At 41.7% G+C, this 25,465-nt stretch overlaps 1 non-coding gene across 1 annotated transcript; it reads right to left on the bottom strand.

Moving 5' to 3' along the window:
• Positions 1-2,190: 2,190 nt before the first annotated feature.
• Trnap-agg (transfer RNA proline (anticodon AGG)) lies at positions 2,191-2,262 on the bottom strand. Its single transcript has one exon. It is a non-coding gene; the product is annotated as a tRNA-Pro (tRNA).
• Between the last annotated feature and the right edge of the window lie 23,203 nt (positions 2,263-25,465).

Genomic DNA, 25,465 nt, shown 5'->3' with positions numbered 1-25,465 from the left:
GAAGGAAGCGGACAGTATACGAAAGCAGCCGGCCCTGCCACTGTGCTGTGTCCGCCCAAGGCCTGCATCTGACGATAGGGCGATAGCTGGACCGCAGGCTCCGGGGTACAAAGATTACAGCAACTAACAGGCAGCCTGTTCGACGTCACTAGGTCGGTGCCACGTCAGGGTGAGTTCTATGACGATCTCGTTGTGATTTTACAAATACCGTTAAAAATTAAAACCGATATTTTGAGACCAAGTGTCTATTAGGCATTTAAATCACTATCGTCAAGATGCAAGTAAAATAGAAAACCTGGCGCGGCGCGGTTCCTTCCGTTCCTTTTACGACGAACCTGCCCTACCTGTGAACATTGTCTCAGCGTATCATCAGTAGGGAAGCCGAGCGAAACCTACTGTACTTCGACGGGAACCAGGCTGCAATTAAAGTCACTAATCTACGTTTCGGGAGAAAATTTTCATACGAAATGAAAGGTTGGAAATTTTTTCCTTAATATATTCTGAAACTTAGGTGAACGAGTATCACTGCCAAGCCTGTGCTAGTCTTAAAACAGTCACTCACAATCATTTCCCGAAGACGTAATAGCTACAGAAATACCGATTGTTTTTGGTTGAGAATGCTCGCCAAATATTAAGTCTGTCGGTATCTAATGCAGTCACAGTTTTTAGCCACCGACCTGCTCAATACGTCACGCGGAATTTATGTCTTTTCTCTTCACCAAATTCATTTAAAAATTCCGAAATTTCTGCTCACACATCGCAATAATTACGCCGTCACTTTACACTTTTGATGTATGAAACACTGCTAGATCCGGAAACTTATTTCCATCGGAACTATTACTATACGCGTCTGAACTGTTTCATGGCTAGTGGGAGAGTACACTGACAAAAGTGTAACAAATGTTCTTTTAGAACCACGGAAGTTAAAGCATTCATTTCTGTAAACCTTATACTGGTAACTAGCTGCCCACTGTCTACAAAAACAGTCGAGGCACGGATAAAATGGAGTGGGGAGGGCGTTCAGAGGGCTATGACCACATTTTAATAAAATATTTTGCATTTCTACGCATTTTAATTTCCAAATTTAGCAGCTAACTTTCGGAAAATACGGTATCATGTGGGGGAAAAAAAGCCTCTCAAAAACGGCAAGATATTCTAAAATATTTAAAGCTTCGTTTAACACAGGATGCTTTTCAGTTGTGTTCCTGAAGCTTAGCCCACGTGAGAGTGTGAAAAACATTCCAGCAGTGAAGGGGCTCACTCTCCGGTAGACCATACCTGTTGCTGGTAACAAACAGGACACGATTCGTGAGTCCTCAGGTGGAACCGGTAAACCACACCAAGTGGAGGTTAGGCGAGACGGAGGTGAAAAACCTTTCACTAAGAAACAAAAATTGAGTCTGACTTCTTCAAACGAAAGGTGAAGCGATAGGCAAAATTCAGCGCTCCCGTCATTCATGTAGTCGTACAGCCGTAGTCTGCAGACCTGTATTGACAACAATTTACATATAAGTGAAATGCTGATTCTGGCGAATGCACTCTACAATCTTATATCGCATAAATGATGGATTTTTAAAGTTCTTAATGGTATGACACATAATTTCCAAACTTGTGGACAAATGCTTTGGGGATGGATTTATCTGATTCGCAATTTATTGAAAGTTACACTGAAGTCTAGGACCCAGTACAGATGTAAACGAATTACATAAAAATGTTCATAATATACTTATTTGAGAAATCTTAGACGTATGTTATATACGAGGGGAGTAGCGTGGACAAAACCCTATTTCACGGCCTGTAATAATCGCCAATCGACTACCATCCTTAAATGCTGAGGCGTAACATCACTTTTAGGAAAAGTCAGTCTTGTCAAAGTAAATGAATAGCAGTTTTCATTTCATTTGTTTAATCTTATCATCATCATCATCATCATCATCATCATCATCATCATCGCTTAAGCTCAAGTACTGAAAGGCACAAACGCCAGTACGGTGTTCTTCTGGTGTATGTCAATTCAAGAAGAGTGAGAGGAGAGCAGTATCAGGAAGAAAAATGGAAATCAAGCAATCAGTTCTCTCAGTCGTCACTTTAAAGGCAGAATAACACTCAGTAATAAAAGCTACCAACGACTCTAGTGAAATACAACAATTTTGGGATATGCACGCAGCAAGGAATATGATACAAAAACATGGGCTCGTCCGGGATTTGAACCCGGGACCTCTCGCACCCTAAGCGAGAATCATATCCCTAGACCAACGAGCCACTCGTGAGACAAAAAGCCTTTCACTCACTTGAGACGCAGCGAGGCGGTCCAGACGCCGCACAACGCGGCACGGGCTCTGTGGCCGGCTGCGGCTCCTGTGTTGCGCTGCGCCAGCTTCACGAGACGCGAAACACAGCTGTACCGCACACGTGTACAGGAGGAGCTCACGTGCTGCAAGTCTGGCAGCTTTAAGCAAAGCCTGCCTACGTTCGCATCTCTGTGGCGCGTTTCAAATTGTTGGACTTCAGCAAGTAAAATGATTTCAAAAGCAGAGAATCGAAGCAAGTTGGCATCACACAGTAACGATAAGCTTACTTAATTGATCACTGCAGTATTATCCGACGAAACTAGCATTTTTCTCCGCTGTGCTCAAACGTTAGACGAGGAAGAAGATTGAGAGTATGACGTCGTGTCGCCTTCGGCATAGTCTGAACATGAACAAAGACCAGCATTAGGTTGATGGAAGAAATATGAGAATACCCGTCTTAAAAATACAAGCCGAACCCATGAGCATTAAATTTTATTGCCTTATTTTCAACCTGGCGTATGTCTTTTAAAATGACACCAGTTCATATAAATTTCGGTAGTTCGTCTCCTATCGACACCGTATGCTAAAAAAAGTAAAGTCGTATGGCATGGTTGGCTGGCAGATGCCGACATGGAGCTTCAGCCGACTAATTGGAAAGAATTTTCCTATCCTTCCTGCACACTGGCACCTTTCGTTATGTGAGACGTGTGTTAAGTGTATCTGATACGTGCAGAAGACTGAAATTGGTGTGTGTAGTACGGTGTGAGGTTGCGTTGTATGATAATCAGAGAAGGGAGAAAGTGAGAGTGGGTGCCAACACGAAAAGGGACGTCGAGCTTAACGTTCCCACCCGATGGACGGACCACCACCAGCAGTGTCGCGTGCCCTCACTGCTTGAGACACTGCAGAGAGGTCTGAAATGTAATCGAGGACACGGCTAAAGTCTGGTGATCAGGACGCCACCACCTCCTCTCTCTTTTCGCGGTAAGACGGTGGCAAAGTTGCAAACATCGCGTGGCATACTTCGCCATTTACCGGAGGACCATCGATGTCACTTAAGTGCCGCGATCAGACGGGAAGTGGTGTATTCAATGAGTCAACTCCGTTGACTATGATACGCTACTAAACCTGTGAGCATTATCGAGAAGCGAATTTAATTTAAGGATAGTAGTCAATTGGCGATCATAGAGGACGCGAAATAGGGTTTTGTCCACACTACTCCCCTCGTATATAACATACGTCTAAGATTTCTCAAATAAGTATATTATTAACATTTTTATGTAATTCCACACTACTTCCCTTGAATACGTCTAAGATTTCCCAAGTAAGTCATTAACGTTTTTGTGGAAAACGTTTTCATCAGTACTGGGTTCGACACTTCAGTATAACTTTCAATAAATTGCCAATCAGATACATACATCCCTAATACATTTGTACAAATGTTTTGAAGGTATCTATGCCATAGCATTAAGAACTTTACAAATTCATCATTTATGCGATACAAAACTGAAGAGTGCATTCGCCAGAATCAGCATTTCACGTAGATGTAATACTTTTGACACTGCACTTTCACCGATTTCTTTTTCAAAACATAGACGGAGTTTTCTCCGCCATTACGTGTTGTTGTGGCTCTGTCTGCCACAGCCACAACACCACGTAAGGGTGGTGAAAACTCTGCCTATATTCTGAAAAAAAATCGGTGAAAGTGCAGTGTCAAGCGACCACAGGCCACGAAATCTGCCTATTCACATCGCCAGCACCATATGATAAAGCACCACAATATCAAAACCATGAGAAGTTTTAGCTTCTATAGCAGAATAGCTACCAAAATAAATGTCCAATAGTATCATATATGTAAGAAAATAAAAAACGAAACCCACTGAAGATAGCACATAGTGTGCTGAAACATGTCTGCGTGAAACAAAACAAAGAAAAGGCGTCTTGCATAAGGCGGAATTCCTCTTCCCACTGCAAAGTTTGGTTGGTGTGTTCCTTCAACTCTTTTTTTATAATAATCTTGCTTCGACAGAGATGGGGGAGTGAGCAAGGGGCACAATGTATGCTATTGAGTGCTGATGGGAAGATGGGGTATGCTGTGGGCGACTTCAAATAGACAATTACAGCTGCAGCCATCCACCTCGATATCTGGAAACGTCTAGGCAGCTTTCCAGTAAGCCGGAATAGAGTGCGACAATTCTAAATTTTTTTCTCAGGTCTCCGTTTTAGTTTGTCTATTTTTGAACTCTGGATGCCACAACTTAAAAAGTGCTTGATCTGTTTCGTTCCTTTTATTTTGTAGTTAATGAAGTTATTCAAAAACAAAAATAGTTGTCAGTATCCATATAGTGCACATAACATTTATTTATCTTCGGATATTCCTTCTACAGTGATTCATAAATAACTCCTATGTTACTGGAATTATTTTGGTTAATGTGCACTGTGGTATTCGATTGCTGCATAGTAAGCGAGACCAGCTCTCTCCTGTGACAATAAATCGCTGTGTTATGGTGAACCTGTCTTGTGCACATTTGGCTTTACTCAAGGGAGTATTCTGCTCTGTAATATGAGGAGCCACTTTACTGGGCAAATACCGAAATGCATCCTCTTCAATCTTAAATCATTTACATAAGACTTTAAGACCTCCACTTGCAACTCTCGTAACAAATTTTGCTGAATTCTTTTACTGTTTCGGTGTAAGGTGTTGTTGTCCGCCATCTTGAACTTTGACGAAAAATATGATGATAGTGCCGTGATACGTCCACCGATTCAAATGTAATACTGTTTTTCACGTACATGGCCACTCCCCCACCATGCTAGGAACTCCTTGAAACAACAGCTAGCTAATCTGTATCCTGGTGAAGGAAGCCTCTGAATTGTCAAATTATTTAACTGGTGCTCCGATATACCAATAATTTCAGAGGCAATAGCTATAAGCAGTTCACTAACTTTATCTCTAATACCTCCTATATTTTGATGAAATATGGTAATTCCTTCTCTACTTGGAAACATGACATCCTCTGAGTGTGATTCGTTTGTTGAAGGAACTTCATTTAAGCAGGGATACTTATGAGCTGACTTCAATCTAAAAATGTTGCAGCTCTAACACCAACTACTACAGTTATTTTTCCACGAGTGGTCCCACCACCATACACTACACTGTCACCTATAAGTTTTCCAGCCTCCCCTTCCCACACTTATTGAGGTGTGGCCCATGCCTAGTGAAAACCGATCTATTGATAGACTCAACTGGCACCACTGCGATGTGACCCATGCCCTCTGCCATCAGCGCCTTCTCCAGCCCCAGTTAACACTCCTAACAGTAGCATTAAGATGAGACCGATCATTACTTTAAAACAGTTGCACGAAGAACCCATTAGTGCCACTAGTTTGAGTAGCTATATTTAGCAGGTCACCACCACCATTCCCTGTGCCAAACAAGACAGTTCTCTGCACCACCCACAATCCCTACCCGGTCCTCTTTCGTAAAATGCCTGAGCCAACCTTGCACTAACCTTCACAATGCTAGTGACCTGGTACTCACTCCCCGACACTTCCAGAAACTGCTGGTCCACATCTCTAACGTACGAACTACCTATCAGTAGAACCTTCTTTCTGTTAAAATCTGCAACTGACTTTGGCTTCCTAACTGCTGAAGACCGCTGCTGTTTCCTATACCTACAGACCTACAGTTACAAGAGGCTCCTCTCCACTTAACTCTGACAGTTGGTCAAAACTACTATAAACAAGCAAAGTACGACTTTATGAATGTCTCCTCTTCCTAGCTGCCTTCTAACCAACTGCCAGTTCCCATTCCCCAGACCCTTCACCCTCCTCAACCTCAATCTGTCTAGTTCCTCCTTTACGTCTTGTAACGGTACCTGAAGAGCACAGATCTTACGCTCCTGCTCGACTATCAGCTTATTTCTGCTACACATTCTACATTCCCAGAAGAGGATCTCTCTAGAATGCCCACTGGCTTCCCCACTGCATTCCCGCACCAATGAAAGTACTTTGAACGAATCCAACTCCGTAACCCACTGCTCACAAACCTCACTCATGGTAAGATTTTAAGCTACTGAACAGACTAAACGTCTACATTACCTAAGTTCGGTTACGATAGTAGAACTACTTAAAGAACTAACATTAGTGGTCTCGAAAGTCTCTCTGTACTAAGAAGGCAAAAACTGTTATTAATACTACTACACGTCAGCTAATACCAATACAACGTCAGCCGAAACCTATAGCATGAAATTTACTAAACGACTTCAACTCACAAACAACTCTTAAAAAAATAGAAAATAAAAATAAAACAGTAGGCGAACGTTTCTAAAAGTTTATAAAATCCTTATTTCGTCACGAACAGCACGAGACACCGTTGAAAACTACTAAATTTAATAACTATATAGCAGTGCACAAACAACTTTGTCAGAATTTCATTTAAGAACCGCTATCGATCGAGAACAAAGGTGGTTGTGAATCTACAGCATACAGTCACATAACGGCGAGTGTGTTGGCTCTTGGTACACAACAAACGGTTTAACAATACCCGAAATGTGTCACTTCATTGTATTCACTGCGCCCTGTAGTGTAAAATGTGCCTCGTCACTCCATAAAATATTGCATGGCCACATGTCGTCAACTCCAATCCGTGCCAGAAACCGAAGAGCAAATTCAGAACTTTGCTGCGGATCGTATGGTTTCAGTTGCTACACCATCTGTATCTAGTATGGGAACCATTTTAAAATAGACTGCAAAACTTTCCGTACAGTTGACCACGGGATGGACAATTCTCGTAACACTGCACGAGCACCAGCACTCACCAGGGTATGTGCTAATGGCTAACAACAGTAGCAACAACCTCGCCTAGTTTCCACCAGAATAGGGTGCCTTCCTATTCCAAGTGCCACACAAAGCTCGCTCTTGTTTTCGGATTTGATTTTCACCTTTTTTAAACCAGTCAATGACATTTCGCCTCTCTTCTGACCTTTCAGTCAAAGATGCTCTATGAATGCAGCACTGTAATTGCTTCCTCTTACATAAAACAGTTTCACAAACAACACACGGTCTCTCTTCTTTATAGTCATACTATTCAACCATGTTATGGCTTGTCAAATGACAGCATGGCTGTAATACCGCTATACAAACAGTGTACAGCGCCAGATCTGCACGTGGCCAAAACTGGGACTAATTTTTCTAGCGTAAATGTGTCCCGCATTAACGCATTAGAATATCTACCAACTTCGATGCCGTATTATAATTACAGCCCACACTGGACCTCTGTGACTAGCTGCACTTTAATCATAACCACATTGTATTTCCGTGGCAGGGTAACCTTGCCAGGAAGTGAAACGTGGCCGACAGGCAATTCGGACAAGAAGAGAATAGAAGCTTTTGAAATGTGGCACCATAGAAGAATGCTGATGAATAGATAAGTAGATCGAATACCAAATGAGGATATAGTGAATCGAACCGAAGGAAACAGAAAATTATGGCGCAACGTGACGAAAAGATGGAATCGGTTGATGAGACACATCTTCACGCATCAGGGAAGGAAGTGGGAGGGGTAATAATTACTAAGGGAGACCTAGGGCGGAATACGGTGAGCAGGTTGCGGTTGTTGTGCTGAGATGAAGAGGCGTGCACTGAACAGACCAGCACGGGTATCTGCATCAATCCGGTCTTCGGATTGAAGACTACAACAACAACAATAGCAACAGCAACCAACTACAGTTCACATATATGAGATTCATGTAATAAATGACTAACTCAGTTGAGGTGATTGTAACGAAGGACACGTTCAAGGTCAGAGACTTGTCTTACTTAGAACTATGAGTCGTAGTAGAAATAACGAACAATATGAATTAAAAAATGCTAAAAACTGTGTGAAAATTTGTGTGGAACCTGTCATGAAAAGGTTTTCAGTGAAGAATTTAGGAGTATATTATAGCCATCCCTATAGTGCTATAATAGGTATCATGAAGAGGAAATCAGACTGATTTCTACTACACACACACAAACAGTCAACTGTCCCACCCACTATGGATGCGTGAATCTTTCGTTTAGTTACCTGTTCCGTGAACTGTTTCCACAATTTATCGAAATGGCCTAGAAGCAGTCGGTTTAACGACAATTTAATATTACTCACATTTCAATACGCAAAACATGACATCATGAACATGAATACGACAGCAAAAGGATTGACCACGACCACATAACTTACTGAGGTATTCTCTTTCACTTTTAAGGTAGACATATGAATATAAATGTATATATTCTCAAAAATGGTTCAAATGCCTCTGAGTACTGTGGGACTTAACTAAAATGGTTCAAAATGGCTCTGAGCACTATGGGACTTAACATCTATGGTCATCAGTCCCCTAGAACTTAGAACTACTTAAACCTAACTAACCTAAGGACATCACACACACCCATGCCCGATGCAGGATTCGAACCTGCGACCGTAGCGGTCGAGCGGTTCCAAACTGTAGCGCCTAGAACCACTCGGCCACCTCGTCCGGTAATATATTCACCTTTAGAACAGAAGAAATTGCTCATAATAAAGAAAGTGTCGGCTACGTTTCACTTCCATGCAAGGTTACACTCCAGGCAAATATAATGTGGTTATGATTAAAGTACATCTACTCATAGAAGTCCAGTGTGGTGTATAATCATCGAATGGCAGCGAAACTTTCTAGATATTCTGACGCATTAACGCGGAACCAATGTACGCTGGAGAAAAATAGTTCAAATTTTGGCCACCAGGATTCTCACAGGATGGCAACATAGTGAAAGAACTGGGAGCGAGGTGTAGCAAAGCTAATGCAGTGAGCGCTCAGCTACGATCTACTCTCTTCTGCAAGAAGGAAGTCAGTACGAAGACTAAGTTATATGTGCACCGTTCAATCTTTCGACCAACTTCGTTGTATGGGAGCGAAAGCTGGGTGGATTGAGGTTACCTTATCAACAGGGTTGAGGTTACGGATATGAAAGTAGCTAGGATTATTGCAGGTACTAGTAGATGGGAACAATGGCAGGAGGGTGTCCACAATGAGGAAAGCAAAGAAAAACTGGGAATGAACTCCATAGATGCAGCAGTCAGGGCGAACGGGCTTAGATGGTGGGGTCATGTTACACGCATGGGAGAAGCAAGAGACTCATGGGTTCAGCAGTAGAGGGCAGGAGGAGTCGGGGCAGACCAAGGAGAAGGTACCTGGATTCGGTTAAGAATGATTTTGAAGTAATAGGTTTAACATCAGAAGAGGCACCAATGTTAGCATTGAATAGGGGATTATGGAGAAATTTGATAAGGTGGCTATGCTCCAGACTGAACACTGAAAGGCATAACCAGTCTTAAATGTTGTTGATGATGATGATGATGGTGCAAATCTGGCGATGCGAATGCAAGAAAGACATATGAAAATGTTTCCATATGTAATGCATTAGGAACAGGAGGTGAGCAGAAAAGATTAAACAAGTCAGAAAGGCGTAATGATGATTTTATCATTAACCGCTGCTAACAGTTTTTTTTTACAGTGTAAGTACCAGAGGCTTCTAGGACATGCTACATCCATAAAATGGGGTTACAATTATTTTTTCTGCTTTTATAATTGTGCGCATCATTATTGATTCTTACTGCAAATTTAATGACAGGATGTATGAAGCTCTGATTAAAATACGTCACTGACTAAGAATGTAACTACAAGATAATTGAGGATAAGTACCGTATGTTATCCCTGCTCTGACGTTTCTCGAGTGGAAACATTCTTCCTTGGCGGTAGGTTAGCTTACAGTGTAAGTCCATGTCACATTTCTAAGTGAAAATAAAAGGTGTTGCCTTAACTTATTTACTGGTTTCGCTCTGAAATTTGCAGATGAAGTACAACAGTGTCCGAACTGACCTGTTGAAGAAGTTTCGGGATTTTTATTTTACGATTCATTGTATACACCGTAAATTTTTGAAGATGCTGCCATAGAAACGCTTCGTAACCAACTAAATTTATCATTGATGCTGTAATCTTTTCGGATGCGGAACTGAATGCGCTGTGTGTATCTATCTTTAACTATTTCTTCTTCCTACTTAAGAGAAAAAAATTATAAAAGCAGCATCAACAGCTCTGTTACATTAATTGGATTTGCTTCTATTCGTGTATTCTGTACAAGGAGCGTGTCGCGTTTGTGAACATGAGCTTGTGCCATATCCCATAGAAATAGCTCTGCAACAAGGCGTGAACGACCGTTGGTTGGTTTGTGGGCTTGGAGGGACCAGACTACTAGGGCCATCGGTCCCTGAACTGCCGTAATTGGGACCGGTTACGGCGCCATCAACTTCTCTTTAGTGTACCTTCAGTATAACGTGACGTTGACAGTGCGGTCGTTAGGGACTGAGAACTGCTAGGAAGAAAGACTGGTTTAACGTCGATGTCATGGTCTTCAGAGTCGGAACACAAGACCGAATTCCGAAGAGGTAGGCAGTGAGATTGAACAAGCCCTTCCAATGGAACCATTCCGGTGTTCGCCTTAGACAATTTAGGGAAATCGCGTAAAACGTAAATCTGGATGGGCGGACGGGGATTTAAACCGTCGTCTCCCCGGATATGTGTCGTATCAAAGTCAAGGCGTATTAAAGTAAAAGTCGACAAGTGCGAAGCAGTTCTGTTCACACGCAGACCGAAACTACTGCGCAAACACCTAGACCAATAACACTACATACACGCTCAATACGTTTCCGAGAGAAAGTCAGGTACCTTGGTGTCTGGCTGGACCGGAAACTTACATGGGGGGACCACATCGAATACGTTGCCAACCGAGCGCAGGCGAGGCTCAAACAGCTCTACCCAATGCTCAACAGGGAAAGCACACTGAATAGGAGGGTGTCGAGGTCCATATACATGACACTGATTAGACCTCTGATGACGTACGCAGCTACCGTCTGTGGATATGCAGCTCCTACACGACTGCGCCGCCTGCAGATCATACAGAACAAGGCGCTACGAATCATTAGCAACGCTCCACGCTACACACGCACCGCGGATCTTCACAAAGAATACCGCCTTGAAACCATCAAGGAAGTATTAAAAGAACACGTCACACGACTATACAGTAACTCGAGAAACTCGAACAATCCTCTTGGGAACTACGATCACAACCATAGGTGGAAGCACACGCGGCCAAAGACACTAATCTCTAGGATATAACCACCTATGGCAAGCTAACATACATCAACAAGCGACAAACGTCGGCAACCCCTGCATATCAGCAACGTTGACTGTAAATTACCAGCTGCTATTAGAGCCGACCAAAAGGCTACAGCGGGGAAACCAACGAGCTCGCCCACTGATGCGCAAACAATTCGCCAACATCACCCCACACTGTGCATCCGATATATGACCTATCGGACACAAAAACGACGATAAACCTAACTGTTGCAGGTTGCTGACGCTGATCGAGAGTTCAACACCAGCACCCAGCGGCAGCAGCCGAGCAACACCACCGCACAACGTCAAAGGTATCGACATGCATGATACCCACTACTAACAAAGCCTACCCTTGCATGACCTATCGCAGGCAGCAAAACATCCGCTACTGCTCTTACCACCCGACCTAACTGTCGCAGAGGCTTCTCTCCCTTGGCACTGTTCTTCCTCCGCCCTTCAAACCGCTACCCTTCGTTTGACTTCGACCCAATCTATCTCCAGATGAGCGCGTATTAATGGTTAACCTTAACCAGACGTATGCAAATATCGCAGTACCCTCTATTGAACAAAAAAAAAAAAAAAAAAGGAAATAGGTGTCCAGATCGCTCAGTGCGTTCTGTTGGAGACCAGCGAAAGAAGAAGACCGTGGAATTTGCAAAGTAACGAACCCAGCGTTCGATTTAAGTGAGTTACCAAAACAATGGAAAACTTGAAATTACGCTAGGATTGGAAACTCACTCTTCACGAATGCAAGTCTTGCGCTTAAGCCAATGTGCCAGACAGCTCTGAATCTCTCGGCTTTGCTCGGCCCTTTTCGGTACTGCTCCTTGCAGAACATAATTTATTTTGGCATTGCGATGTAACACTACTTCTCTTGGCATTTATTGTGGCATTTTTTGGTCAGGATGACTTTCTTCACTTGGACAGACTCGTGGTGTCAGTGTTGTGTAATATTCGCTTTTTGCTCGTGGTATAAAGGACGTTCACAGTTCCAGTGGCTATCTGTGTAAAAGGAGGAGGTCTAATAGTCTATCGTCGAAAACCTTTAAAAATTAATGAGAATCAAGGATGACATGGATGAGAACGCTCAATATATGTCATATAGTCGCATAATTCCGTAGAAACACTGGAACACGTGAGGCAATACTGACCTTACGACTTATCTTAGAAGAAAGATTAAGGAAAGGCAAACCTACGTTTCTAGCATTTGTAGACTTAGAAAAAGCTTTTGACAATGTTGACTCGAATACTCTCTTTCAAATTCTAAAGGTGGCAGGGGTAAAATACAGAGAGCGAAAGGCTATTTACAATTTGTACAGAAACCAGATGGCAGTTATACGAGTCGAGGGGCATGAGAGGGAAGCAGCGGTTGGGAAGGGAGTGAGACAGGGTTGTAGCCTCTCCCCGATGTTATTCAGTCTGTATATTGAGCAAGCAGTGAAGGAAACAAAAGAAAAATTCGAAGTAGATATTAAAATCCATGGAGACGAAATAAAAACTTTGAGGTTCGCCGATGACATTGTAATTCTGTCAGAGACAGAAAAAGGACTTGGAAGAGCAGTTGAACGGAATGGATAGTGTATGGAAAGGAGGATATAAATGAACATCAACAAAAGCAAAACGAGGATAATGGAATGTAGTCGAATTAAGTCGGGTGATGCTGAGGGAATTAGATTAGGAAATGAGACACTTAAAGAAGTAAACGAGTTTTGCTACTGATGATGGTCGAAGTAGAGAGGATATAAAATGTAGACTGGCAATGGCAAGGAAAGCGTTTCTGAAGAAGAGAAATTTGTTAACATCGAGTATAGATTTAAGTGTCAGGAAGTCTTTTCTGAAAGTATTTGTATGGAGTGTAGCCATGTATGGAAGTGAAACATGGACGATAAATAGTTTGGACAGGAAGAGAATAGAAGCTTTCGAAATGTGGTGCTACAGAAGAATGCTGAGATTAGATGGGTAGATCACATAACTAATGAGGAAGTATTGAATAGGATTGGGGAGAAGAGAAGTTTGTGGCACAACTTTACCAGAAGAAGGGATCGGTTGGTAGGACATGTTCTGAGGCATCAAGGGATCACCAATTTAGTACTGGAAGGCAGCGTGGAGAGTAAAATCGTAGAGGGAGACCAAGAGATGAATACACTTAGCAGATTCAGAAGGATATAGGTTGCTGTAGGTACTGGGAGATGAAGAAGCTTGCGTAGAATAGAGTAGTATGGAGAGCTGCATCAAACCAGTCTCAGGACTGAAGACCACAAAAACAACAACAGTCGCATAATCGACAAGTATCGCAAATTTGCTGTGGAATGGAATTACACCACCATGCAAAAGGAAATTAAAACTGATTTGACGATGAAAGAACAAAAAATTACGACAATCGATAGATGATTTGTACCGGATTCATTGTTTTGTGCAGCAGTAAGCACTTTGTGCTAAATTTGCAGGCATTAGCTCGTGATGAAATTAATGGTAAAAAACAGTATTTTTTCTGAAGTCTCACGCATTATTATATCGCCAGCTGCAAACGTTTTTGATGGAACTAACTGAAGAATGTGGAGCCGTTTTATATTACTGCGAAGTATTTGGTTAAGTCAAGGAACATGCTTGCAACTATTTTTCGAATTAAGACCCACAATTTCCGATGTTGTGAAGGAAAAATGAAAGCAGGTACGAAAGTTAGAACGGCTGGAATGGATTGCAGCTGATTTTATTGACCATTGCCCACAATAAGACATCGCAAGATGAAAACAACTTATTTCCGATTTGATGGGAATGCATTTAGAAAGAAAATTGCGTTGGGAAAGTACAATTTCTGAAAACAAAAAACCGTCCAGTACCCTTAGGTCATTGACGTGAAAAAAAAAACGTGAATCTGGAAGAGGTCATTGTGCTGTTGAAAGATTGCAGGAATAGTTTTTGAAGGGTTTTGAGCACACTGTCAATCTAATATGTGTTTCTGAGCTGTTTCCGGGATCTCTGCCATTTCAGTTGAGAGCGTGTCTCTGCATGTGCAAATGTAACTCGTCGATCTGCATTGTAATTCCCGTTTAAAAGACAAATTGTTTTATGTTGAAGTTGTTGTGGAGCTCTACTTTATTTTTCTCAGGAAAGAATGTCCACGTCTCCATAATGAAGCTGCAGAAGTTTCAATCAACATATATGTGTCAAAGGTTGTTTTCCAATTTTGAAACTAAGTAACTCACGATTACACTATAAACTGAGTGATGAAATTATGTAAAATTGTCTTCGTTTGTCCGTATGCCGACAATCTGTATCAGATATAATTTTTATTGAGTCTTCAGCACGTCAAAAATAAATACCAATAAGAATGTTTTATTTGTGATCTGTGTTGAGAGATACGAATTTGAAACAAAGCCACAAGCAAGCCGTTAAATGCTCCTCGCGCGACTTTCCCCTCTTTCGTCTTCCTCTTTCACGTGTTCCTGCTCAGACAGTGTAGCGTCGTAATGAGGGAAGTGTGCACTATGGTGACAAAGATCTACAGATCCGCAAGAGCCCCACACGCCTGTAGGATTCTTGGCTGTTTCTGCATTAAAGCTTTTGAGATGAATATAAGGGTGGTTCCTCTGTCTACATAATCGTTCTACTTGACCTTGCGCTCAGTCTTAATGATGACACAGACATCTGAACGTTAACTCATAGCCTTCCCCTTCTCTCAGCGGCAGTTCACTGCACAGTCGCTGATTTTATTGCCTATGTCTCCAGTTGTCACTTCTACGGGACAAGAAACTCACTGATATTTGGTAGTGATATGGCCACAAGAAACTGAATGACTTGTGGCTCAGAGTATAAGAAATCCAAGATGTTTACGTTTCCTTGATCATTTGACATGCTGTATGAACACTTCTCTCTACGCCAGCGAAGTAACATAAAATTGTCGTTTTTTTAAAAAAATATCCATTATATAACAAGAAAATGTGGTTCTGCCTTGAGTGAACACATTTTTGTTTGTTTTACTACATTTCGTGTTTCGGAGAAGTTTCTCCACTTTCAGTGCTTTTTTTAAATTATCTTATTATTACTTACTTGTGTTCACAATTCTAGTTGAGCTACCATTGTTGTCTTCCAGTATGTAATTTTTCGTAGTTTGTGCTTCTACAGGGTGTTTAAGTGGAGCTACCTTATACACACTGTTTCACACAGTTGAAACTAATATACCACTTTGGAGTCTAAACGCAAAAAAAAACCTGAAGTAAGAGAGAAACTGGAATATAAGATTAGGGTTTAACATACCGCCGATGATGAGGACATTAAACACGAAGCACAAAACTGAAGTGGGGAAGGATAGGGAAATAAATTGTCTGTGTCACTTGAAAGGAATCGTCCCAGCATATCCCTTAAGCGATTTAGGGGAATTTATTTAGTTATTTGCACCCATTTGCAAATGACCTGGCACCTACTGACAAAAAAAGGTCGTAATTTCACACTGTTAAACTGTACGTGTACTTAATATGATGCTAACTTGATTTCTTATCATTTTAACAAAGTTTTAAAAATGTTGGAGCTGTAAATAACTGTAAACTTAAAATTGATTAAGGAACGGGAACGCTTAAAATTATCAATTTATCTATTAGGAAAATAGGGAAATAGGAGGACAGGAAAGACGTAATCTCTCAAATTTTCTCGGCGCTATTGATTAATTGTGTGCTTCCAGGTGTTCTACTGAGTTGTTTTCGTTTTATGTGCAACGTATTCAACATAAAATGGAAACAATTCGGCAAAACACTCAGAAGCACAGTACTAAGGTAAGAAAGACTTTACATGTATGGAACGCTAGCATCGATGCGTTCCAGGAGGCAGTAACTCAGAAAGACATTGAGCCTCTCCCCCTTGGGTTCCTGGACGCAAAACGATTAGCCTGCACTGACAGGCATAGTCCAGCTTGTGGGGCAGTTACGGCAGTGCAGAAGAAGTCAGGTAGTAAATTATGCCCCGTGTATGTACTAGGAGTGTTCAATGTAGTGAAAAACAACCAACAGACTGATGTTAAGGTGCCGCATGTAACAGTATTTGCACATAGACACGTTATAACATGTATATACACAACGTTTTTGCCTTTTGAGCAGCTTCTTTCAGCCAGAATTTCAAAGTATATGCTAGATTGCAGTTCTGTGCTTTATTTACTTAGTATCGTCATTCGACCCCTTCGCCCTCCCCCCCCCCCCTAGTACACATATTTGTAATAAAAAAAGCTGATAACAATTCCTGATAAAAACAATATCTAAATCTAATTTGATTTTTAGAGCAACAGATTTAGCAGTGTATAGCCGTCTTCAATGCCTTATACACAATCATAATAAGAAGAGCCGGTGGAGAGCACAGAGAAATGGTATCCCCCAAGGAAGTGTGATAGCCCCACTGCTGTTTAATATTTACACTAATGACCAGTCTGTTAATTCTGTCACAAGACTTTCATTTATGCAAATGACAGAGCACTCGCAGCGCAAGGAAGAACCTTTGAGGAGGTGGAAGAAAAACTCACAACAAGTCTTGAGGCATTATCTAACTACTACGATAGCAACTACCTGAAGCCAAACCCCTCCAAAACACAAGTGTGTGCATTTCACTTACAGAACAGAGAGGCGCGGAGGAAACTGAGAATAACCTGGAGAGGTCAACAGCTGGCCCACTGTGACACCCCAAAGTACCTCGGAGTTAAGTTGGACCGGTCCCTCACCTTCAAGGACCACTGTACAGATACAAAAATGAAAGGCAGTGCTAGGAACAACATTATTAGGAGACTGACCGGCAACAACTGGGGAGCACACCCACAGGTCCTCCGCACATCTGCCCTCGCTTTGTGCTTCTCCACTGCTGGATATGCAGCACCTGTATGGCAGAACTCCAGCCATGCCAAACAGGTAAATATTGCCCTAAATGAAACAGGACGAATTGTAACCGGCTCCTTGCGGGCAACCCCTGTTGACAAAATCTACCACCTCATGGGCGTAGCACCGCCAGACATCCGAAGGAGAACAGTAGCTGAAGTGGAAAGAAAGAAGCAGGAGACAGATCAGAGACACCCCCTGTTTGGATGCGAACATCAAATGCCAAGACTCAAGTAGAGAAAAAGTATTCTCCAGACAACGCGACCAATCCAGACATCACCTGCAGACCATAGGATACAACTCTGGCGTAGCTCATCATCAGAGAAATTTTGGACAACTCCAAGGAAGAACTTGCTATAGGTCATCATCTCCCATACACAACATGGAAGGTACTCAATAGACATAGAACTGGCGTATCTCGATGTAAGGAGAACATGAAGAAATGGGGATACATCTCAGGGGACGAACTATGTGAATGTGGTGAACCTCAAGACCATCAGCACCTACTCAACTGCAGGAAACTGTCGGAACCTGTGTCCATGGACGATCTGATTATCGCCAATGATAAGACAGTCTGTGCAGCGGAATACTGGGCAGCACATGGAATATAAAGACGCACATATTCTCTGTAATACTTGTAATATATATGCTATGTATGATATGCTATGTATGATATGCTATGTATGATATGCTATGTATGATATGCTATGTATGATATGCTATGTACTATAAGTTATATTTAATATGTTATGTTCTGGACACGTATAAATAAATAAATAAATCAGATATAAAATGCTTGGCAGCATAAAGCATATCAATGTGAACTGCAGTATCATGAGCGAAGGATACAACGAAGCTGATTTGCAGCATATACTGTCACCATTTCAAACATATGGTATTATCTTTTAACGTAAGCTGTGACAATAGTTTAAAATACGCTGTTAGATTATGGAATTGCTTTTAAGCTTTGTATATGGAAGACACAACTAAAACGTAACGTAGTGGAATACTTCCACATATTACAATACTACTTCTTAAATATTTTTTTTCTTTTCTGACCTCTATTCCTCAAGTAATACATGTACTTTGAATACGGGCTATCTCCCTACTTTTAGATGAGATGCATTTTACAAAACGTTATCATTTAGTGTATAGTCTGCATACTACTGATGACACTTACACTGCATGACAAAAAAAACCACCTTCACGGGTTGAGAGGATATGTGATGTGGTTACAAAATCGTATCAAATTTGGAAAGAACTTGGCTGGTATGACACTGAACCTTCCTGGTCTGGATGCATGCGCTGAGTCGGTTGGACAGGGTGCCATAGAGTAGTTGTATCCTCTCCTGAGGTAAGCTGGCAACTGTTCTAAGTCTTCCTTGATATGAGGGCTATTGGCTGTGAAATGGAGTTGATGCTCGAAATGGTTTCACGGTTTTTCGATCGGAGACAGATCCGGGGATCTTGCTACCCATATGAGAATACCTCATCATAACGCAGACAGTTGATAGGGACACATGCCATATGATAGCGAGCATTGTCCTGTTGAAACACGGCACCATTGTACTATAGCACGAGAGGTAACAAATGAGACACGGAATGCCCATATTGACCTATTATGCAATAAGAGTTCCGTCGATCAGTACCAACTGTGTCCTGAAGACATATTGATGGGTCCGCCTAACGTGGTAACAGGAGTAACATGTCTGTGCCTCTCCAAAAGTTTGGAATAATGGGGCCTATCTCAACGTCACCACAATACTCTCTGACGATGCTCATCAGTGTTGTGCAGAACGGCGACTCATGGCTGGACACAACGTGACGTCACCCGTCAGCAGTTCATGCTTCCCGGTCACGGTACCTCTCCAAATGCAGGCGTTTGTGTTGCGGTATCAACTACAGCCTACGCATGGGATTGCAGTTCCGTAGTTTGGCTGCTGCCAGTCAGCAATCATTGCTGCAGGATGACACACAGTGATGCCGGCAGTCCATTACTTGTTCTATGATGGCAGGCGCACCTGTGAAGGGCTTACGAGGTACATGGTGCACGATATGGAGATCCTTCCTTGTGATGGCAAAACGTGGTCGACCGGATTATTGATGATGCTTATGCCTGTCCACAGATTCCTATGCAGTCCAACATCAGGTGACTGTCACATCCGAATGTTAAACGAATGTGGATATTTCACGATTCGAGTAACCGGTAAATGGAGACCTACTATGAAATCCTTTTCGAACTGTGTTAGCTACTGACAACGTTGTCTCACAAGAGAAAATAGCATCTCTATGTTCTTCATAGTGATCACTCAACATCTGATGCTGTTTACGTCCATATATACCAAACCAAGCCTGGCACAAATTCACTCTCGTGGCTATTCTACCTGTCACAAATGATTGCAGTTCTGATCATTTACATACCTGACGGTGCTGTGTACTTGCACCATGTTACACTGGCAATCGACCAAGTCTTCTGAGTGCTTCAGTCAGTGTACAAAAATCGTTTATGTAGAAACTTTTTCCGTAATGAAATATTCTAAATTTTCTCCCCACTGAAACTACGTTGACTTCAAAATTGTACCCTCATAGTAATGACGTGTTCCAACAAAGGCATCATTTAAAAGCCGTCATTCCCATATTAAAATGAACATCTTATCTTTTCTGAACACTGTGTTATTCGAAAGTTATCCTTATTCAAAATTATTGGTTTTCTAAATGTTCAAACGTTGAAATATAATCTTTTCGATGTTATTGTCTCGTAGATATAATTTTTCTGATTCCAAATGGTACAACTTTCCCAAAGTAACATGTTAGTTTATGAAATACTTAAGCTAGAAAATCTGAGTTTCCAGAAAATTCTTGGTGGTCTGTGGAAATCCCAGTACATGTTGCAACATGTGCTACAAAACACAGAAGCGCTATTTGTATCGGTTTAAGAACATCCATCCATATATTAAAGAAAACAGTGTTTATACCTGGTGTGTTTATGTATTTTTGCAATTTTCTGTCTTTTATGCTAGTATTTAGAACGTAATAGCTTAGCATTTTAATGTTTAGTAATATCTGTCCAACGTGCGTCTTTCAATAAACGTCACACATTAGATCAGAGTCAGTGGCCACCTAGTATTCAAATCACGCAGTAACTGTGTGCATTTTATTCAGATAGTTCAGTCAGTCACTCTGCATCTAGTCGTCATTATGTAAACGTCTAATGTCAGGCAGTCGATGGCGAGCACTTAAACAGTACAAACATCATGATAATCAGTTCTGGAAAGTTCCAAGTCAGCCAGCCATACAGTCAGCCAGTCATACAGTCATGCAGTTATGTTAACAGAGTCTACCACTGGGATTCAAAGACCGTAGTGACTATGTCCCATGTTAGGCAGTTTTAGTAATCATCACATGAAGTTCAGTGTTAATTGTTCAGTCAGTCCGTAACCAGCCATGAATGAGAGTGCAAACATTATATAAAGTTCTATGCCAATCAGTACTGATTATTGCAACTTGTTTGTCAACTCACTGACCTGTAAAATGAAGAGCGAAACTGCAGCCTGACGATGTTGTGTAAAATTCACTTAAAAACTAATTCAAGTCATATTCGATCCGTGAACAAAAATTATTCAGGAGAGCATAAAAATGAATCACTAAAGTTTCCCAATAATGTTCTCGTTATCAGTTTCCTCCTTACCTGAATTCTCCAAACGAGTTGTCGTTCATCGCTTTATAGCTATCAGAAATTTTGATACTAACACGAAGGTGATAACGCGACTAAATTTCGAAAAGGAGAGCAGCACGTATAAATCGACGCTGGACTACTCATCGCTGCTGGTACTGTTACTGATGTTGGCAGGACCCTCACAAGATGACGATGCTGGTCGATAAAAGCGGCAGTACTACCCCTGTGACGAGGGGATGAAATGTGAGGCGGGGTGCCGAGAAACTGAATTAAACTGGTAGCCAAGTCGAAGATCAGGAAGAGGAATGCAGGGAGGTTGGGGGGACTGTCGAATGTGGCCAATAGGAAGGGAGTGCTACAGGATAGCTTCATGCTTGCGAAGGGATGCAATAGAAACTGCTGCGAAAAAGAACGTGGACAAGTCACACACGTGCCTGGTATGAGGGTCGTGGTGTAGTGGTGCAGAAGGATTCTCGCGATTGGTAAATTCTTTGCAGTAAATGAGGCGGATACGTAGGTGCTCGCTGGAAACGAGGCGCTATAGGAATCTAACGAAGTGGCGTAATGGCAAATGCGGACGGCCACCCAGGCTTTTTGAGTTATGAAGAGAGTAAATCAAATTCTGGAGGAGCAGAAAGACGTGTCGTACATGTAAAAGCTGGGACAGTATGTCGAAGGTATTTGTAAGGGTCAATAGTGAGTGCTAGTCAAAGTATACAACCTGTTTATAATTCTGTAAACTGATCACAGTAGTCGATATTTAAAGAGTAGGCATCTTCAGTTTGCTGTCTAACGGTACCCTAAGATTCTGTATTACGTTAGTGAAGAGTTCGTTATGGAGTTTCCCATGTACCTGAGTAGCTCTAAGATTTCGTGTCACTTGTCAACACCACTGCCAGTGTCGTTCACAGATAATACTAACATTATGATTAACATTCTTCTGCCTGTTGTATCGCGTCATTGTTTCGACCATATTAGAACGAATTTCCTCAGAGCAAGACTGGTTTTGCAGACGATCGGTAGCAATACTCCATATTCGTGAAACTCTACTGGGCGTAAAATATAATAAGCTAGTCGTGTCGCGAAATGGAAAGTGGGACAGAAGGTATTCGTGGAATATCCGGTTTGCCTACGGCTTGTCCCGACGGAGGTTCGAGTCCTCCCTCGATCATGGGTGTGTTTGTTTGTCCTTAGGATAATTTAGGTTAAGTAGTGTGTAAGCTTAGGGACTGATGACCTTAGCAGTTAAGTCCCATAAGATTTCACACACATCTGAACATTTTTTTCCGTCTTGCCTATGATTGGCGACAGTCTGTAAATAAAAAGCCTTGCGCTGATTTGCAGGCCGTCGCCAATCACTGACAAACCGGATGGTCTATGAATAGCTCCTATCCCACCCTCTATTTTTCGAGGTGACCAGCTTAATATATTCTACACCCAGTAAAGTTTCACAAATATGACGAATTGAGAACGATCGTCTGCAATAAATAGAGGAAACTTTCTTCCTCCAAAACCAGTGATGCTCTGAATAAATCCGTTGTAGAACGGTCCAATCGTCGGTTTTATAGTTTATAATTAAAATATTTTGTACAATGGTTCTGTAAAACACCCATAAGAATTTAAGTCATCGTGACACAGGCCGTGCAAGCCTAAGTATTTATGATATTAGCGTTGTTAAATAAAGAACACTAGGAAGCTGAGTTGCAGCAGAAGCTCTCCGTGACAACATAAGAAGCAGAAAGATGGTTCAGAGAGCATACTGTGATGGTAGATGAAATGAAAACACTATGGATGAGCTCTAGAGACATAGGAACAAAAGCTGGAAGCAATACAATCCTAGAGTTAGGGGGCTGTAGCATCTAAAAACATAGATCACGAAGTTTCTAGGACTCTGATCTGATGACATTGGAAGATGGGAAAAACATGTTGAACTATTGTACAAAAGTTTGAGCAAATACTGTTATATCTTGAGAATGCTTGGGGACTGCTGTAACACTGGAACAGGAGTATGTGCCTATTACGCACATGTGCATAGCCTGTTATGATATGGCGTAATATTATAGGACAATGCCAGCTTTGAAAAACTATAATTTAAAATTAAAAATAAAAAGAAGAGCAATGAGAACAAGGAAAGGTTTCAGAATTAGGGAGTCTTGCAGGAACACTTTTGAAGGATGAAAAGTTTGACTCTTGTAGGATTGTATATAAGTGTGTGACAGCTTAAATCATTTCAGCATTAAACAGCGAAGATCACAACTGTGAAACGAGAAGTAGGAATGACTTTCATAAAGAACTACGCAGCAAAGCTCTGTATCAGAAAAGCTATTATGTATAAACCTAAGAAATCGTCGATGCATTGCAGAGCCGGTTCACGGTGTTATTGTTAGTGATCTCTCTGGGGCAGCTCTTTCGCCTGTTCGTTCATTAGGCAATGTGTGTAGAGACGACATCGCGACAATAGCGAAACAAAAGGCATTATGCGTTCTCCTTTTAAACAGCTGCAATTCAGTCACAACCGTGAGGCGCTATTTTCATCGAGAGCACGGCATTGTACACAGCATAAGAAGCCTACACGTCTCGCACTGGAGTATTGGCCTGAAATGTCACTTGGCTCATAGTATATGATTACGAGGGGCGTTCGTTAAGTAATGCAAAACATTTTTTTTCTCGACCAGTTTCGGTCGAAACATGCGGAATTTGTTGTGGGACATCGTGGAATACTCCTGCTTCGGCCGCTATAATTTCAAGAAGTTCCGATAGGTGGCAGCGCTATAAGTAGCCTTCAAAATGGCGTCTGTAACGGAAGTACGTCCCAAGCATGCAGCTGTCATTCAGTTTCTTTTGGCAGAAAACCATAGCATTGCAGATATTTAAAGGCACTCGTAGAAGTCTACGGAGACCTGGAGTGAACAAAAGCGCGGCGAGGCGTCTGTCAGTTTCGCAACAAGCTCGCGCAAACGTATCTGATCTCCCGCGTGCCAGCCGCCCCGACACAGCTGTGACGCCTGCAATATTGAAACGTGCGGACAGTCTCATTCGAGGTGATTGATGGATTACAATCAAACACATCACTGCACAACTGGACGTCTCTGTTGGTAGTGCTCACACGCTCGTCCACTAGTTCGGATACTCAAAGGTGTGTGCCCACTAGTTTCCTTATCGCCTAACAGTAAATCATACAAGCAACGAGGGGCCATCTGTGCGGAATTGCCTGCGCGTTACGAGGCTAATAGTGACAATTTTTTGTCGAACATCGTCACAGACGATAAAACATGAGTTAATCACTTCTAAAAAAAAAAAAAACGGCAATTCATGCAGTAAACACACCATCTCTCGTCTCTGTTTGGCCCAATGGCGGACGCACTCCGCGAGAAGCAGTGCGTGGATGATGGGGAGGTAAATGATGCAGCAAGACTTTGGCTCCGACTTCGACCAGTAAAATGGTGCCGTGCGGGCTTACAGGCTCTCCCTGTAAGGTGGCGAAGGCCGTTGCATAGAACAGAGATTATGTCGAAAAATATTGTTGTTTAGCCAAGGGAGTGGGGAATAATATGGTGTACTGGAATTCTGAATAAAACCAACCTGCTTTCATAAAAACTTTGTTGCGTTATTTACTGAACGCTCCTCGTATTATTTTTTTTTTTTCTGGGAGGTATTGGCAGACTTTGTAAAAGTGCCTCCCATTCCAACAACTTTGGATGAACTGCGATGCTGCGTAGCAAAGGAGTGAATGCAATCAGTCCAGACATGCTGGCAAACAAAAATGTAGGACAAGGTATACTGTTATCTGCATCTTTGTCAGGTGTCCAATGAAATGCTCACTGAACATTTCTGGGTGGTGAGTGAAAACTTTGATTCTAAATGTAATTGTAAAAAGTATGCACAGGTCGTATATACAAGCATGTCAAAGGTTTACTTTTGTGACGATTCATTTGAAAATAATACCTTTTTTGTCCTACGCCAATGCTAAATTTTACTCCCAAGTTTCTATTCTCTTCATTTAGAAGATTTTGAAAACTAGAGAATCTGTATATCTATTTTCGACATGCGTCGCAGACAATGGCTGTACATGCTGGCCACGTTATTAGGAACTGACAAAATAATTCATTTTATTTTATTTTTTCATATATCTACTCATGTCTGTAGAGGATTACTACACGAATGTTTCTTATCAACTAAGGAGATACAAAAGAGTTATATTAATTGTAAAATTACTACTGGAATTCACAATAAGTATCATAAATTTATTATATAGTATGCGTATGTATCGTATTTTCCAAGGTTACAGTCTTTTAAATTATCATATTCTTGCATTTCATTTTTATATCAGTTCTTAATTCTTACCTTATATTCTTTCGATTTTTCTTCAGGAAGACATTGTGCATTCTCTTGGATTACATCTATCGAAGAAACATTCGAAACATAGAAATCTGGAACACAACGAGCATCACG

This window comes from Schistocerca gregaria, chromosome 2 (genome assembly GCF_023897955.1).
Source record: "Schistocerca gregaria isolate iqSchGreg1 chromosome 2, iqSchGreg1.2, whole genome shotgun sequence".
NCBI classification, from domain to species: Eukaryota; Metazoa; Arthropoda; class Insecta; order Orthoptera; family Acrididae; genus Schistocerca; species Schistocerca gregaria.
Note: the sequence above shows the minus strand (reverse complement) of the source record. Positions and strands in the feature narration are given on the sequence as shown.